Consider the following 17200-nt stretch of genomic DNA (forward strand, 5'->3'; position numbering starts at 1 on the left):
AGATTTTGCCAGTTAAGTAAAGAAAAATAGAAATCGATTTGTTTGCAAACCATCACATTTCTCTTCAATTTATGCAAAGACTCTTTATCATAGATAGAGAATTGCCATTTCCCCCCACATACTCTATGTTAAAAACAGATGAATTATATTACCTTTTTTTTACATTATTTTAATAGCAACATTCATTCATCTGTTGTCATCTTATAACTTATTTATCTTAACAGCTATCACTGTAAAAAAAAAATGATTTAATTTAATTTTACTATACAATATTTATCTTTACATTCTGTTCTTGCATATGTCTTATTATATTTACGTGTATATAGATTTCTGCCTGCACTAATTTATTATTCTTAATTTAATTTTGAATTTCTTTTATTGTTTTATGTCTTATATAACTGTTGCATTGTTGGAGGAGCTCGGGACAGATGATTTTCATTGCCATTCCCACACTGTAGCCTATGTGCTATGACATCAATCCTTTGAATCTGAATCTTGGAAACATGTAATTGTTGAATGGATTAACTGCATAGTTAACATGTTGGCCCTCTATTGTCTTTTATAATGCACTCTTACATTTAAAACAACATTATTCAAAAGAAAGTTGAATATCTACAGACCTCAAAAAGTTATTTTATGTGTTTTTGTTTATTATTTTTATTAGGGAAGGAGATGCCTGAAAAACACTGCAGTGCCCACCATTTTCTATTTCACCAATGGCAAAGAACAACAGCCTGGAAGGAAAAGCAGGGTGAGTAACAATGACGAGGTAAGTGACACTCCTAGTTCGACTGTTAACAGCAATGAGGAGGAGGTTGCAGATGTCGACCATGGTAGTGGTGAAAACAGTCTTGCTGCTGATCAGAGCAATATCATTATGATACAAGGCATGCCTGAAGAAGCCTTTGTTGTTCCACATGTGGAGCATAATGACATTCCAACAGTCAATGCTTGTGAGGAGGGTGTTGGTTTGGGTAGCAGCAGCCAACAAACAAAACAAATTGGAAAACAGGCAGACTCCGCCTCTGTTCACTCTTACACTTGGGCTTTAAACTAAGACGGGTCATACTGAATAGTTTGTGCACACATTTCTAACATGTGATCTTTCTTTCATGTAGGACGCTTGAGGGAAGTTGCAACGCCTCGGCCAATGGGATGTCTTCTCCACGTGAAAGAGATTGAAGGCATCATTTATAACTTGAGACAATTTTCCAAAAGTTATGACTTGTATTGGCTTAGATAGTAATGGATTACATCGAACACGAATCAAGATCGTATAGAAAAAAATGAAAGTGTAATCCTTAGTTACATAGGAAGAGATGTAATCGGATTAGTTTTACTTTTTTTAATAATAGGGAAACTCAGGATTACAATCTTATTCAAAACCTAAAAAGAGCAGATAGTGGTTGTTGTAAAATGATCAAATGGTATCTCTTCTCTGGAAGCCGTACTGTTCTGTAGGATAATACTTTCATTGTGAATCTGTACACCTACTGCCTGAATCTGGTTTATGGTATTATATTATACATTTTAAGTAAAAAAATCATATTCATATTTCTTCTCTCCTGTGTTTATTTGCATTACATTTGATATTGAAGTAATCCAAAACAAAAAGAAAGTTATCAGGTTACATTACTTTTATATCTTGATACTCACATGAAGTTACTGGTTGTGTTTTTGGCAAGTAGCCCTCCCAAGCCTGTGCATAAGTTATATCATTTTAATTACTGATACAGTTGTTGCACATCTTTAATTTATTTTGTAGTGTACTTAAAGGGATAGTGGAAATTGAACCCCAAATAGTTTCGTTTTAACTTATATACAAGCATAATTACGTACCAAAACAATCACACCTGATTAAAAAAATATAATAATTGCCTTACGCATGTTAGAAGCACTTTATTGCAGCTTCCCCGAACTTTTTTAGAAACGAAATGATCGAGTCAGCCAAACCGGAAGTGAGGAAAACTCAGGAAGACGAAACGATAACAAACCACGGCGTCTATGCAGAATGAACGTGGAAGGGCAAATATACCAGACAAAGAAGAAGGATTGTACGAGGTATCCAGAGATGATAGCGAGTCAGAAACATCCTCTCGGCTTTCCTGCGAACATGTAGTTTTAGGAACTGAATCTGAATCCGGTTCAGTAAGCGACGATGGTGAGAATATTGAGCCAGACGATGGACCATTACGTCCTTATTTGTTCGAGCCCGAGGTGATGGAGTTAGTTCACGGCATGGGCAATGGCGAGGATGACCAGGACCAGGCGCCAGATGATGCACCCCTACGCACAAATAATCTTGACTGGTAGGTCCCCAAGCATAGCTCACGCTAGGCGCTATATTATATATTGCAAAAGTTGGCATGCATGCACTGTAGGCCTATGGCTATGCCCGAGGATGACTACATGTCGGGTACATTTCATAACATACCAGGGTCAGGTTCACATAAATTATCTTGTCACATTTATTATTGTATATGTAACAGCCTTATGGGCATTAATTACATGAATACATTTAAATGAATTGTATACTAGCATGATATACAGCTAGAGCCAATCGGTCTTTTGACGTAGTATGGTCCTAATCCTAGGCTAGCCAGGCTGCCTGTCAAGTGTAGGCTGTACTCACAGTACTGTTAGTCTATCATGTCTATATGATGACTGTAGTGTACACATTCGACACTGTGTACCGGATTATCGGATGGCGAGGCCTCCGGTCGCCTAATCGACAGGCAATAAATGGCGTTGTACACAATGGTACAGGCTAATGATGCATTAAATCAGCCAGAAAACATAATAAAATACTCGTGCCTCATCCAATGTTTGTGCCCGTCTTCCTTTGTTTTCGTCATCACCCGAAGTATTTCGTTTCATTGAGAGGGCGTGGTCGGGAGCAGTAAAATTGAAAATAAAATGAAACTAGGCGCATGAAATTAAAAAAAATGGTTTATTATGCTTATTTTTAATAAAAATAAATAAGTTAAACCCAAAATTCGCAGATTTCCACTATCCCTTTAAGTCATACAATGATTCGAAACCTTTACTTTTCATAAAATGCAAGATGTAACTTTCAATGTGGCTTGTGTATTTATCACATTTTCAATGTAAATAGATCTGATTAAATAAAGAGTAAAAGCACAATCTTAAATGTTGACAGTTATCATTTTCCTATGCTTATTGTTAATGTAGTGATGTTATGAACAAAATGTTGTCCTAAAGGAAATTAAGATGTTTTTTATTTGTTGACAAAAGATTTAAAGTAGATGCTCACAACATGTGGGAACATTTATAGAGAAAAAATGTTCTATTGTAAAACAAATATTTATCTGCATACTGAACAATTTAGAAACTCTCTAAAAGGTATTATCTTCTGTGACGGTACGACCCTGTAGGGATTGTGGGTGTTGCACTTCATAATTACATTCTATGGTATGCTTATGACATTGATGCCAACATACATGGGACTAGGGGAGACCTTCCTGTTGTTTGCATTGTCACTGACAAATGACAGTGTAGTATTCATTGTCAAGATTTTGTGTTTTTAAACTTGGGACTCTTTTCAGACTGCTCCGGCTTGGGAAAAGATTTGAGCCTTAATGTGTAATGTTTTCTGTATATTGTATGGTAAGCTTATCCTTTCATTTGATAATCCCATTTGGATGTGATAGCTAACATTTTCAGTAAGCAGTAGACAAAAGAAGTGAAAATATGAATGTAATTTATTTTCAATATTTACATAAATACATAATTATTTTAACAAATAAAATAACAAAAAACATCATAACAAATACAAAATAAAAGGTTTGACAGACAGCCATGCCCAGCATGGGCCTGGAGAGCTGCAGAGTCCATTGGGGGAAGAGGGGGGGGGGGGTGGGATGTGGGGAAGAGGAAGAGCAGCCATGTTAACAGTGTTATGGCTACAGATGTAATATCTAACTCAACATTAGCCATGACAGTCTGGGCTTAGCAAGGGCCTTAGAATACATACTCTAAAGGCCAAATCCAAAGACAGTGATACTGACATTTTAGCAGTTCACAGTCTTTGGAGGTGGTCTTTCAGGCAATTGGCTAGTGACTTTACAAAAAATATCATTTCCCCTAGGGGTGAAATGAACTCCATCTCGCAAAAACAGCCCAGGACTGTCATGTCTAATGTTGGAGTGGTCAACAATGGCACCATTTAGGCTATGAACAAAAGTAGCCATAACACTGTTAACAAACTTCCGGGCCTTGTCCATTTTGACAGGATTTGCACCAGCCCTCCACCGGCGCCTCTGGTTCATCTGGGAGAGCATGATCTTCAAGCCAGGGTGCCGATGGTGAAGCTGGTGCAGGTCCTCCTTCATCTGGTTCAGCAACTGAACACTGGGCACATCCCCCAAGTCATTGCCGCCACAGTGGATGAGGAGGACATCCGGGACTGCTCTTCCTCGCGGGGAGTAGGAAAAGAAAGGGAGGACACCTCTCCAGCGCAGTCCACCCCAACCGAACCAGTACACCCTCAGGTCGAGGCCAAGGTTGCTGCCGATGGTCTCTGTAGCTCTCTGGACATAGCTGTCTCCGATTATCCATACAGTCACTATGGGAGGAAAATAAATGAGAGCAACAAATGCTTCAGATAATGAGGAATATCAAATCAATTATAAAGGGTTGCTCATTTTGTTCCTTTGACAATAACATGCAAAATAACTATGAAATCACACCTGTATGGTTAAAAGTAACAAGAGAGCAAAACCTCAAAAAACAGATTAACAGCACACAGTTTATATATATATATATATTTATATACTGTGTGCTGTTTATCTACAATTGTGCACACATGTATATGTATAGTATGTTTGTGTGTAATGTCAACCATCTGAAGTCATGTAAAGTAAGCCAGGACCATCAACTTACAGGTTGTGCAGTTTGGCGTGGAGGAGGTTGCCATCTTCATTTTTCTTAATACTGAAATAAATAAAAATGGTTTAATCAATATAAAAGCACCTTTCTTTTTCTACAGTCATATTTCATTAATCACATTTAATTCACGCAACACTGGCCATATCTCTGCTAGTTTACAAAGTTTAGTTACAAATGACATTTATATTTGAAAAACGGTGAAGCACTTAAAAAACAATTGTATAGTGTAGGTTCAAGAACATTTAAATCAAAAGAACAAGTTTTGTAAAGTTACAGGGTATCTTACCTTCAGAATATGCCGGGAACGAGGAGCAGTGACCTCAAGCTGGGTTGTTAGCATAGGTTGTTAGCTTAATACTGAATAGAGCATGTTAGCTTAGCTTCTTAGCCTGAGCTAGGTCTGGAACGTCACGCTCGGTGGCAGCAGGTCCCGCCCTGTCCCACCTCGGCTCCGCCTCAGCTCCGCCTCAGCTCCGCCTCTTTGCCCTTATTTGGAGCAGGCTGGAGAAGGCGGGAGTTAGACTCTGACGTCGCTGTCGAGCCGTTAGTGGCCGACTCCGCCTACTAAGGGCTTCACGGCAACTCTGCAGAATCCTATGGGTGACGTCACGGACCCTACGTCCATTTATATATACAGTCTATGCTTCCAACGCTTCGCCCATTCATTTGAATGGGGTGACGTAGGATATTTTCAAAATTCGCCGAACTGCATTGTGGGTAGCATGGCAAGGCGTTGCAAGCCTCGCGAGCGTCTATCGGCGTCAAAAGTTCAACAATGTTCAACTTTTGAGGCTCGAGGCTTGCTCGAAGCTGGCGTCAGCCAATCAAATCCCGTTTTTTAATTCCCGTCATTACAAGCGCTAGCCAATCAAACCGCGTGTATGCAGGTCTCGACTATTTTCCTTATGTCAGAAAATGGAGGACAAATTAATCATTTCCGTGGCAAATGTCCCAGTCTTGTATGACTGTACTCTGTTCACCTACCGGGACCTAAACCGGAGGAACCAGGCATGAAACTGGTAGGTTTTCAACTGTTTGGAGAGTTTATATCCAGTTTACTTCGTTTTAGCATTGAACGGACAGCTAGTAATGTAGCATAATAACATATTGTGGTGACCACCTTCGATGCATCGCCTCCGACTCCCATATCTCTCGGCACTACAATATAGTATAAGCATAATATATAACATAACATAATACATGCACAGCTATCAAGCATAGGCAGTATATTTAGCCAGCTAGTAATGTAGCATAACATATAATATATATTAATACAAAAATATTATATATAATATAAGTATAAGCATAATATATAACATAATACATGCAGAGGGTGTCGTTTTTCTCATACTGATATTCTGAACAATCTGTGTTGTTGTATTTGCTGTAAAGTGTCTCTACTGTAGGCTAATTTTATTATATGTACAGCACTTTGGCTCGACCAAAAATCGTTTATAAATGTGCTATATAAATAAAACTTGATTTGATTCACAGCTATCAAGCATAGACAGTATATTTAGCCAGCATGGAATGTAGCATAAAAATAGCATTCATTAATGGAGGAATAATTTAGTAAATTAAAGAAATTCACTTTATTATTTATTAACTTTATTATTTCATTTAATTTCATTAGAGAAGTCTGCAAGAAAAGATGAAAGAAGTCTGCTGTCTGCTGTGACCAATGGCCCAGCCAACCCCACCAGTGGTGGAGGAGGACGAGGACTTTCAATTCTTCAAGAGCCTCTTGCCCACCATGAGGCAGATGACAAAGGCACAGAGGGCAAGAGTCCGCCTCGGGGTACAACCAGCTCATTTTTGAGGTGGACCAGGAGAACAATGTATAATTTTATAATTTTTTCACACATACTGATCCACATTACATTTTTGTACACTCATCACACACACTTCACTCACATTCACCAAATAAAACATTATTTCAAGTATGTTATGGCTATACTGTGTCTTCACTTGTTCATGTGGTTTGTCAGTTGCAACATACCAGAAGCTTCATGTATGTCGGTATATATAATGTGCTTTCTTCTGTAATTGGTCATGTGAAAACATATTGAAATTATGAGTGGTTTATCAGTAAAAACAGGGCTGAAAGAAAAAGGTTGTTAGTATCATAATATCATAATATCAATTCAAGAAACATGTTTATTAGCAATGTTTGATTTTAAAATGGCTCATTTGGAACATTTGCTCTTTAAAGAAAATGGGTAGCTCTTAAAAGAGCTTTTGGTTTGGAGGAGCCATGGTGACCCTACACCACGTTATGCTGCCATGACACTGCACCCTCCTCATTCAAATAGGAGCAGAAGGTCTCCCGCAGTTGGATGGATCGGCGTGTGGCGTTGTTTGAGCCCATCCTAGGTGCATCGCGCAGGGTTGGAGCTTCATCACTCGACTTTGCGACGACAGGTGTGCGTGATGACCTTCCTATTGTCTTCCTGCGGAGGAAGTTGTGCAACACACAGGTGGCCTTCACACACAACTCTGTTACCTCCGGGCTGGTGGTGATGACACGCCGGAACATTCTCCACTGAGATGAGAGGACGCCTAACGCACATTCAACCACCAACCTGGCCGAGGCGGTAGTTGAACAGCCTCCTGTGAGCTGACGTCCAGGGAACGGACGCAGCAGGTTGTCCAGAAGCGGAAAAGCCTCATCCCCAACAAACACATGGGGAAGAAGGCCCAGCCGCTCTGCTCCTGGGATGACGGTGTCAGGTGGTAGCTGCAGACTGCCACCTCGGAGGCTCTCTCCAAAAGCGGAATTCCGCAGGCTCCCACCGTCGCTGCTCCTTCCAAAACCTCCGACATCCACTACCCTGAAGAGGTACTGGGCATCCACGACAGCCAGTAGTACCAAGGAGTGGGTGGACTTGTAGTTGAAATACAGGGACCCAGAATGTGCCGGAGCCTGGATCACCACGTGCTTCCCATCAATGGCACCAACGCAATTTGGAAAGTTCCAGCGCTCCTGGAACCCAGCAGCGATGGCTCTCCAGTCCTCCGTCTGTGGTACCGGCATGGTTTCCTCAACCAGGGCGGTCCAGATGGCACCCGCAACCTCCTTGACGATGACAGCCACTGTTGTATGCCCGACCCGATAGCTGAATGCTATGGTCCTGTACGAGTCACCGGTTGCCAGGTACCTGAGAAAAAAGTAATATACATGATTTAATAAAAAAAAAATTATACGCCACGCAGACACACACCAACATACCACAGACACACACACATCACAGACACACAATTACACCACAGGCAGACACACACACACACCAATATACCACAGACACACAATTACACCACAGGCAGACACACACTGCAGACACACACACACACCAACATACCACAGACACACACCACAGACATACAATTACACCACAGGCAGACACACACACATCACAGACACACCAACATACCACAGACACACAATTACACCACAGGCAGACACACACACCGCAGACACACACATCACAGACAGACACACACACACACACACACACACACACACACACACAATTACACCACAGGCAGACACACACACACACACCAACATATCACAGACACACAATTACCACACACACACACACACAATTACACCACAGGCAGACACACACACACACACACACCAACATATCACACACACACACACACACACACACACACACACACACACACACACACACACACACACACACACACACACACAATACTGCGTTTACCTAGCTATCTTAATTAATGTCATTCATCTGAACTAAATCACAGACTTCATTCATCCATTGCATGCATTCTCTCTCTTTATATACAGAGTCATATTAAAGAAGTAGAAATACACAAAACGTAACGCAGGCAGATGGCGAGTCGCTCGGCGGGTCCGATTGACAAACGCATACGGGTGTTTGCCTTTGCAATCAGTGGACCGACTTTTCCGAGCAACTCGTCGAACGCGTCTTTGCTCATCCTGCTGAAACAGTACACCATCCAGGCGGATCTCTTGGACAAGAACGTGGTATTCCCCCCGTTGCAGACGTTTTCTGAGTATCGGATGTACCCAACAGCGACGCACTATACGTGGCCTCCTGCGAGACATTGAATAAACCAACGCTACCGTTGCTACAAAACCGGCATCCATTTTGGCAATAGTAAAGAAGAGCCGGGCTTTTTTTTGCTTTGTATGCCGGGGGCGGGTGGGAGATTCCTGATTGGTTGTTGGTCGCCTTGGGCGCGAGAAAGCGCCAAGCCTCGGACACGCCCAGCTTCAAGCTTTTCTGACGCCTGTCGTGTGTACGGGCCGCCCAGGCGCAGCTGTAGCCCGCGAAAATGGCATCTATTGTTGCCGACAGTTTAGTATTTTTAAAATATCGTTACTATGTCAAACATGCTCAAAACTTTCTGACACACTCTCCTAAACATCTCCAACATCATATCTAATTCACACAAGTTAACATCGATCATTTTCATTATGTACTGACCTGTAGAAAACAGAAAAGTGCAGCAGCAATAATTATACACAGGATCCGGTTGATCGTCTGGATTGCTTCTGAGGAGGGGGCGGAAGTGTCCCCCCTAAGATAACCCAGATGTCACCGCTCACCTGCCAAAGGTTCCACCTTGGCGCTACTTACTCATACTGCTTCTCAAACAGTACAGATAAACCATAAAATGATATGAATGTCACCAAAATAAATACAGATAATGTTCAGTTTCAAATTCACTATTGTTTTGTTTTAAGATTAAAAGTTTTAAAAAATAAAGAAATGTTCAAATAGTAGATGAATATTCAAGAGGTCTTTAAAATCATCACACTGATCATCAAAAGTTCATAAAATGCTCATGAATATTCCAAAATATTCTGAACTTGCCACAATCATCCAAAATTCATGAAATGCTCATAGTCATGAAAAGTTCATGAAATGCTCATGCAAACATTTTGGGGTTTTAATTATAATTTTGTGATTGGCTGGATCATGAAAAGTTCATAAATTGCTCATAAAAGTCTGTCATGAGCAAAACAGGAACTTTATATGAATGAACAATGTTCATACAAATTTCATGAACTGCTCTTTAAAATGGTTCATGAATTTTTGTTCATGAACATGACAAGTGAACATATAATGAGTTGTTCATGAATGTTTCATGAGTGCTCATGAACAGCTCATAAAGTCATGAACTCCATCTCGCAGGTGTGCTATGCGTACCAGCAGGACAGGGGGAAATTAGATGCTAGGTGTGAGAAAGGACGTTTTGTAGGGCATGACAAGGGAAGCCCCATCTGTCTAGTTTACTACCCCGACAAAGAGAAGGTTCAGAAGCACAGACTAGTAAAGTTTATCACCAGCACAACTTGTGATAGCGAGACTCAGACACAGTGGTTAGAACAGGATTCGGAGGAAGACTGTGAAGAGGGAGTAAAGGCCCCACAGCCTAGTGTACTGAGCAAAGATGTACAAACTAACGCTCCATAGTCAGCACCAGAGGATGATGGCGAACAGCACCCTAGGGTGGCGTCACATGCCTCAGACAGTGGAAGATATCCCAGTAGGGAGCGCAAACCCCTAGAGTACTTGAGAGATTATACTCAGGAAGATAGTGATGAAGAGGATAAAACACTCACTAGTATAGATTATTGTTACAGAGCAGTTTGCGGTGTACCTCTGACCTTTAAAGAGGCCATGACATCGATTGAGTCAGAAAACTGGGGAAAAGCGATGGATGAGGAAATTAATTCTCGAGAAGACAATCAGACTTTTACCCTGACAAAATTGCCTGAGGGCAGGAAAACAGTGGGAGGTAAATGGGTCTATTCAGTTAAGGGAGACGTTGACGGACACGACAAGTACAAAGCTAGGTTCGCGAAAGGATACAGTCAGAGGGCGGGGATAGATTACGGGGAGACGTTCTCACCTACAGCCAACCTGACAAGTGTACGTGTATTAATGCAGAAGGCAGCCCAAGAGGATTTGATTTTACACCAGATGGATGTAAAGACGGCCTACCTGCATGCACCCATCGATCACGACATTTACATGAGGGTTATGTAAAAGAGGGAGAAAAGCTAGTGTGTAAGCTAGAGAAGTCAATTTACGGCCTGAAGCAGTCAGGGCGAAATTGGAATACGATGTTGCATGAATGACAATTTTACACAGAACCCGGCAGACCACTGCGTGTACTCCAAGGAGTCTAAAGAGGGGAAAGTAATAATTGCTATCTGGGTCGATGATCTTATCATCGCAGCCAGCAACACCAAGATTTTAGAGAAAGTGAAAAACATGCTTTCCACAAAATTTAAAATGAAGGATTTAGGGAGATTAAATAAATTTTTGGGCATGGATTTCAGTCAGTCTGACGGCTGTGTGAAAGTATCACAAAAGAGATACGTGGAAAAGATACTGGAACGTTTTGACATGCAGGAGTGTAGGGTAAGGGACACACCTTGTGACCAAAAGTTAGATTACACTGAAGATGCACCTAAAATGGTGGATGTGAAGAAATACAGAGAGGCTGTTGGCAGCCTAATTTATTTGACTACCTGTACACGTCCAGACCTATGTTTCATGGTAAGCAAGTTATCACAATATTTTGCTGAACCGACAGATGAACATTGGGTTACAGTAAAACACGTTTTGCGTTATCTCAGGATACTGCAGACAAGCCGCTTTGTTTCAGAAAGAGCAGCGAGAAACTAGGCCTACAGGCTTATAGTGACGCTGATTGGGCTGCAGATAAAACAGATATGTTATGATTCTGTTTAGTTGGTATTTTTGTTGTGTGCTTTTGTGTGCTATTTCCTGTCTCACCCCTCTCTTCTCTGTGTTCCTCTGCAGGGCTGGTGTGTGACAGGGAGTTGGCTGGCTCCTCCCAGTAGCAGACGAGGCACACCTGTTTCCACTCACCTCTTCACCTGTAGATATAAAAGCCCGGTCCTCATGCCACTTCCCTGCCAGATAATTCCTCTGTGTTTCGACCCTCCGGTGTGTCTCGCTGCTCTCCTCGTTGTTTGGATTATTGCCAGCCAACTTCCTGACTCCACTGCCGTATGTTTTGTTTTCTGCTTGAATAAATCTTTTTGTTTATTGACCATCTCTCTCCAGTCTTTTGCTTTGGGGTCCAAAATTCTATAGGCCGTAACAGAATTATCTGGCCAAAGCATGGACCCCGCAGAGACTGAGAGATTGAAGCAAGCTATTTCGACACAGGGAGCTCGTGTGGGGCGGCACGAACAAGCCCTACAAGGTATCATGGAATCCCTCCACAACCTTAATACCGGTTTCACTCAACTCAGCGGCCGCTTGGACCAGTCTTTCACCCAGCTCAACACTCTGACGGCTCCAGCTCCTGCGCCACCGCCTCCAGCTCCTGAGATTCCAGTCATTCATCCCGGCCAACCCCGTGAACCATTCATCCCCACCCCTGTGAGGTATTCAGGTGATTCAGGGACATGCAGTCAGTTTCTTCACCAGTGTTCCATAGTTTTTGATCAGCAGCCTTTAACTTACTCCTCTGACAGAACTAGAGTAGCTTTCGTTATGAGTTTGTTATCGGGTAAAGCAGCTGCATGGGCGGTAGCCATAGCCAAGAGTAACCCAGCTATCTATAACTCTTTTCCTGTGTTTGAGACCGAGATGTATCGAGTTGTTGACCACCCGCTTCAGGGTAAGGAGGCCGGTAATCGGCTCCTTTCTTTACGCCAGGGTTCTGAGTCAGTCTCCACTTACTCAATTGATTTCCGCATTCTCGCAGCAGAGAACGGGTGGGATGAGACGGCTCTACAGATAGTTTTTTCCCGTGGATTAAACGACCAGTTAAAGGACGAGCTAGCTGCTCGAGATGAGACTTCGTCCCTTGAGGAGTTAATTTCTTTGGCCAATTCGCTTAGATAATCACCTCCGTGAGAGGCGTAGGGAGAGAACAGACAGGCAGAGATTCCCTCTCCCCTTTTCCCAACCCAAGTCACCACGTCCGCCTGGACAGTCTGAACCTCCTCACCAACGCCTGGAGCCTTTCTCCTACCGGGACCCACCCACCGTCTCCTCATCCCTAAGCCCAGAACATTTTTTCTCTTGATGGTAGGCTTCTTGCCCGTGTAACTCACCGTACTGCCCCAGTGTCATTGTTACTCTCAGGCAATCATCACGAGACCATTTCCCTTTATCTCATTCCCTCACCCCTTTCTCCGCTGGTGTTAGGTCTCCCCTGGCTTAAACTCCACAACCCACACATAGACTGGGCCATCTTATCCATCGTCAATTGGAGTTTGTTCTGCCACTCTCACTGTTTACACTCTGCCATACCCACCACTGTTACTTCAAAACCTGTTCCCCCCCCAGACCTGTTGACCTCACATCAGTTCCCTCTGAGTATCATGACCTCCAGGAGGTTTTCAGCAAGGATCGTGCCCTGTCTCTACCACCTCATCGACCTTATGACTGTGGCATTGACTTGCTCCCCGGTGCTCCCTTGCCTTCGAGCAGACTTTATAATATCTCCAAGCCGGAGAGGGAGGCCATGGAGACTTATATCACTGACTCTGTTGCTACTGGTCTCATTCGCCCTTCTCGCTCTCCATTGGGGGCAGGGTTTTTTTTGTTGACAAGAAGGATAAGACTCTACGCCCCTGTATTGATTTCAGGGGCTTGAATGACATTACTTTAAAGAATAAGTATCCTCTTCCGCTCATAGACTCAGCTTTTGGTTTCCTCCATCAAGCCACCATCTTCTGTAAGTTGGACCTCCGAAATGCCTACCACCTAGTTAGGATAAGGGAGGGAGACGAGTGGAAGACTGCATTTAAGACGCCCCTGGGACATTTTGAATATTTAGTTATGCCTTTTGGGTTAACTAACGCCCCTGCTGTGTTTCAGACACTCATTAACGATGTCCTTCGTGATATGCTTAACAGATTTGTCTTTGTGTATCTTGATGATATCCTCATTTTCTCTCGTGACCCCCAAGAACATGTCCAACACATGAGGTTGGTGCTACAGAGACTTCTGGAGAACAGACTTTATGTTAAGGCTGAGAAGTGTGACTTTCATGTTTCCTCTGTTTCATTCCTGGGTTTTGTGGTGGAGAAGGGACAGGTCAGAGCCGACCCTGCCAAAGTCATGGCAGTGGCCGAATGGCCCACTCCTACAACGAGAAAGCAACTCCAAAGGTTTCTTGGTTTTGCCAACTTTTACCGCAGGTTTATTCGTGACTATAGTCGAGCAGCCGCCCCACTCACCAAGCTCACCTCAGTTAAGGTTCCCTTTGTGTGGTCATCTGAAGCTGAGGCTGCTTTTGCTATGTTGAAGTGTTTGTTTTCCTCTGCTCCTGTGTTATCTCACCCTGATTCTTCAGCCCCTTTTGTGGTCGAAGTGGATGTCTCCGACACTGGTGTAGGGGCAGTCCTCTCCCAGCGCTCAGCCTCCAACCAGAAGTTGCATCCCTGCGCCTTCTTTTCCGGCCGGCTCTCCCCGGCAGAAAGAAACTATGATGTGGGAAATCGGGAGCTTCTGGCAGTAGTCTTAGCCCTGCAGGAATGGAGGCACAGGCTTGAAGGCACAACTCATCCGTTTGTGGTATGGACGGACCACAGAAACTTAGCTTATCTCCGTTCTGCTCGCAGGCTCAACTCTCGCCAGGCTCGATGGGCACTTTTTCTGGGCCGGTTCAGCTTCACCCTCACCTATCGGCCAGGCTCACGGAACATCAAGGCAGACGCCCTGTCACGTCAGTTCACTCCTCCGGTTGAGGAGCCATCCGCGGGAACCATTCTTCCATCCTCCTGTGTGGTGGGAGTAGCCAGGTGGGAGGTTGAGAGGGTGGTCCTGGAGGCACAAGAGGACCATCCAGCTCCTGAGGGTTGTCCACCGGGTCGGCTGTTCGTTCCACTGCATGCCAGATCTTCAGTGCTCCAGTGGGGACATGATTCTTAGGTAGCTTGCCATCCAGGAGCACTTCGGACTCTAGGCCTCATCCAACAATGCTTCTGGTGGCCCTCCATGTCCTCTGATGCCAAGAAGTATGTCGCCGCCTGCTCCATCTGCGCCCGCAGTAAGGCATCCCACCGTGCCCCTGCTGGTCTTCTCCGCCCTCTTCCCATTCCTCATCGGCCTTGGTCTCACATCGCCATGGACTTCGTGACGGGTCTTCCCCCATCGGAAGGAAATACAGTTATCCTGATGATTGTTGACCGCTTTTCCAAGGCCGTACACTTCGTTCCCCTACCTAAGTTACCTTCTGCTCTGGAGACTGCTACACTAATCACCCAGCATGTTTTTAGATTGCATGGCATTCCTCTGGACATTGTTTCTGACAGGGGTCCGCAATTTGCCTCTCGAGTCTGGAAAGCCTTTTGCCAGGCATTGGGGGCGTCGGCCAGTCTGTCATCAGGTTACCACCCGCAGACCAACGGCCAGACTGAGCGTGCGAATCAGGACCTGGAGGCAGCCCTTCGCTGTGTCTCTTCTCACCATCCAGTCTCCTGGGCCTCCCACCTGCCTTGGGTTGAATATGCCCACAACTCCCTGGTTTTCTCCGCCACAGGAATGTCTCCATTCATGGCTTCTGTTGGGTTCCAACCCCATCTCTTCCCCGCCCAGGAGAAGGATGTGGCAGTCCCCTCAGTACAGGGGCATCTTCGGCCGGCCCACAGAGTCTGGCAAGAAGCTCGGGCAGCTCTCGTTCGCACTGCTGCTCGCAACCAGAGGCATGCAGACCGCCATCGCACTCCAGCTCCGGACTACCAGCCCGGTCAGAAGGTCTGGCTGTCCTCCCGTGATCTGCCACTCCAGACTGACTCCCGCAAACTGGCACCCAGGTACATTGGCCCGTTTGTCATTGAACGGATTATTAACCCCGCTGTGGTTAGGCTCAAGCTGCCTGCTGCCTTGAATGTCCACCCAGCATTTCATGTCTCACTTCTCAAACCAGTTTCCTCCAGTCCTCTGAGCCCTCCGGCCAAACCCCCTCCTCCCCCCCGGAGTATTGACAATCATCCTGCTTTCACCGTCCAGCGGTTGTTGGATGTACGAAGGCGAGGCCGGGGGTTCCAGTACTTGGTGGATTGGGAGGGGTACGGACTAGAGGAGCGTCAATGGGTCTCCCGCTCCCTGATTTTGGACCCTGCTCTCCTTAGGGACTTTTATGAGAGGTACCCGGACAGGCCTGGTAGGACGCCAGGAGGCGTCCGTTGAGGGGGGGGTACTGTTATAATTCTGTTTAGTTGGTATTTTTGTTGTGTGCTTTTGTGTGCTATTTCCTGTCTCACCCCTCTCTTCTCTGTGTTCCTCTGCAGGGCTGGCGTGTGACAGGGAGTTGGCTGACTCCTCCCAGTAGCAGACGAGGCACACCTGTTTCCACTCACCTCTTCACCTGTAGAGATAAAAGCCCGGTCCTCATGCCACTTCCCTGCCAGATAATTCCTCTGTGTTTCGACCCTCCGGTGTGTCTCGCTGCTCTCCTCGTTGTTTGGATTATTGTTTGGATTTTTGCCAGCCAACTTCCTGACTCCACTGCCGTATGTTTTGTTTTCTGCTTGAATAAAGCTTTTTGTTTATTGACCATCTCTATCCAGTCTTTTGCTTTGGGGTCCAAAATTCTATAGGCCGTAACAAGATATACGCAGTATGACAGGGTATTGTGTGAACATGAGTAAGGACAGCTCACTAGTCTCTTGGAAAACCAAGAAACAGCCTACAGTAGCGCTTTCCACATGTGAAGCTGAGTATATGGCTCTAGCTCTAACAATACAGGAGTGTATTTACTTGGAGCAGCTACTGGAAGGGATAGACACATACGTGTATGAGAAAACAGTTGGAAACGAGGACAATCAGGGGACAATAGCCCTTGCTAAAAATCCTGTGTGTAGACAAAGGTGTAAACACGTGGATATTACCACTTCATTAGGTCCACCATAAGGCAGGGAAAGATGACACTGGTTTATTGTCCTACAGACGAAATGTTTGCAGATGTGATGACCAAGCCTGTATCCAAACTGAAGCTGAGGAAATTTGAAGGGATCATGTTTGGTGTGTAAAATGTGTGGAAGAAGCCCACATTTAAATCATTTGTACCATGTTTTTGTTTTGTTGATTAGATATGAACAGGTAAACAGTAAGCACATAATTCATAAGTGGGAGTGTTGAGATATAACATACAGACATGTATAGTGTATGACTCCATGTATTACTGTGTACCATATATTTTCTTTTTGTAAGTAGCTGCGACTACTAACTGTGTTCATTGGTTAGGGCTGTACCACATGATTGTGATGTCATTACCTGGGGTCAGCAAATAG

At 44.3% G+C, this 17200-nt stretch overlaps 1 long non-coding RNA gene across 1 annotated transcript in view; it reads left to right on the plus strand.

The window, feature by feature from the left end:
• LOC139434752 (uncharacterized) overlaps positions 1-1415 on the plus strand; it is a 1593-nt gene extending 178 nt beyond the window's left edge. The window contains exons 2-3 of the long non-coding RNA XR_011644056.1: positions 665-751; positions 1119-1415. This is a non-coding gene — a long non-coding RNA (uncharacterized lncRNA). The remainder of the gene's footprint in view (positions 1-664; positions 752-1118) is intronic.
• Positions 1416-17200: the final 15785 nt, after the last annotated feature.

Source organism: Pseudochaenichthys georgianus, chromosome 11, assembly GCF_902827115.2.
Source record: "Pseudochaenichthys georgianus chromosome 11, fPseGeo1.2, whole genome shotgun sequence".
In the NCBI taxonomy this organism is placed as follows: domain Eukaryota; kingdom Metazoa; phylum Chordata; class Actinopteri; order Perciformes; family Channichthyidae; genus Pseudochaenichthys; species Pseudochaenichthys georgianus.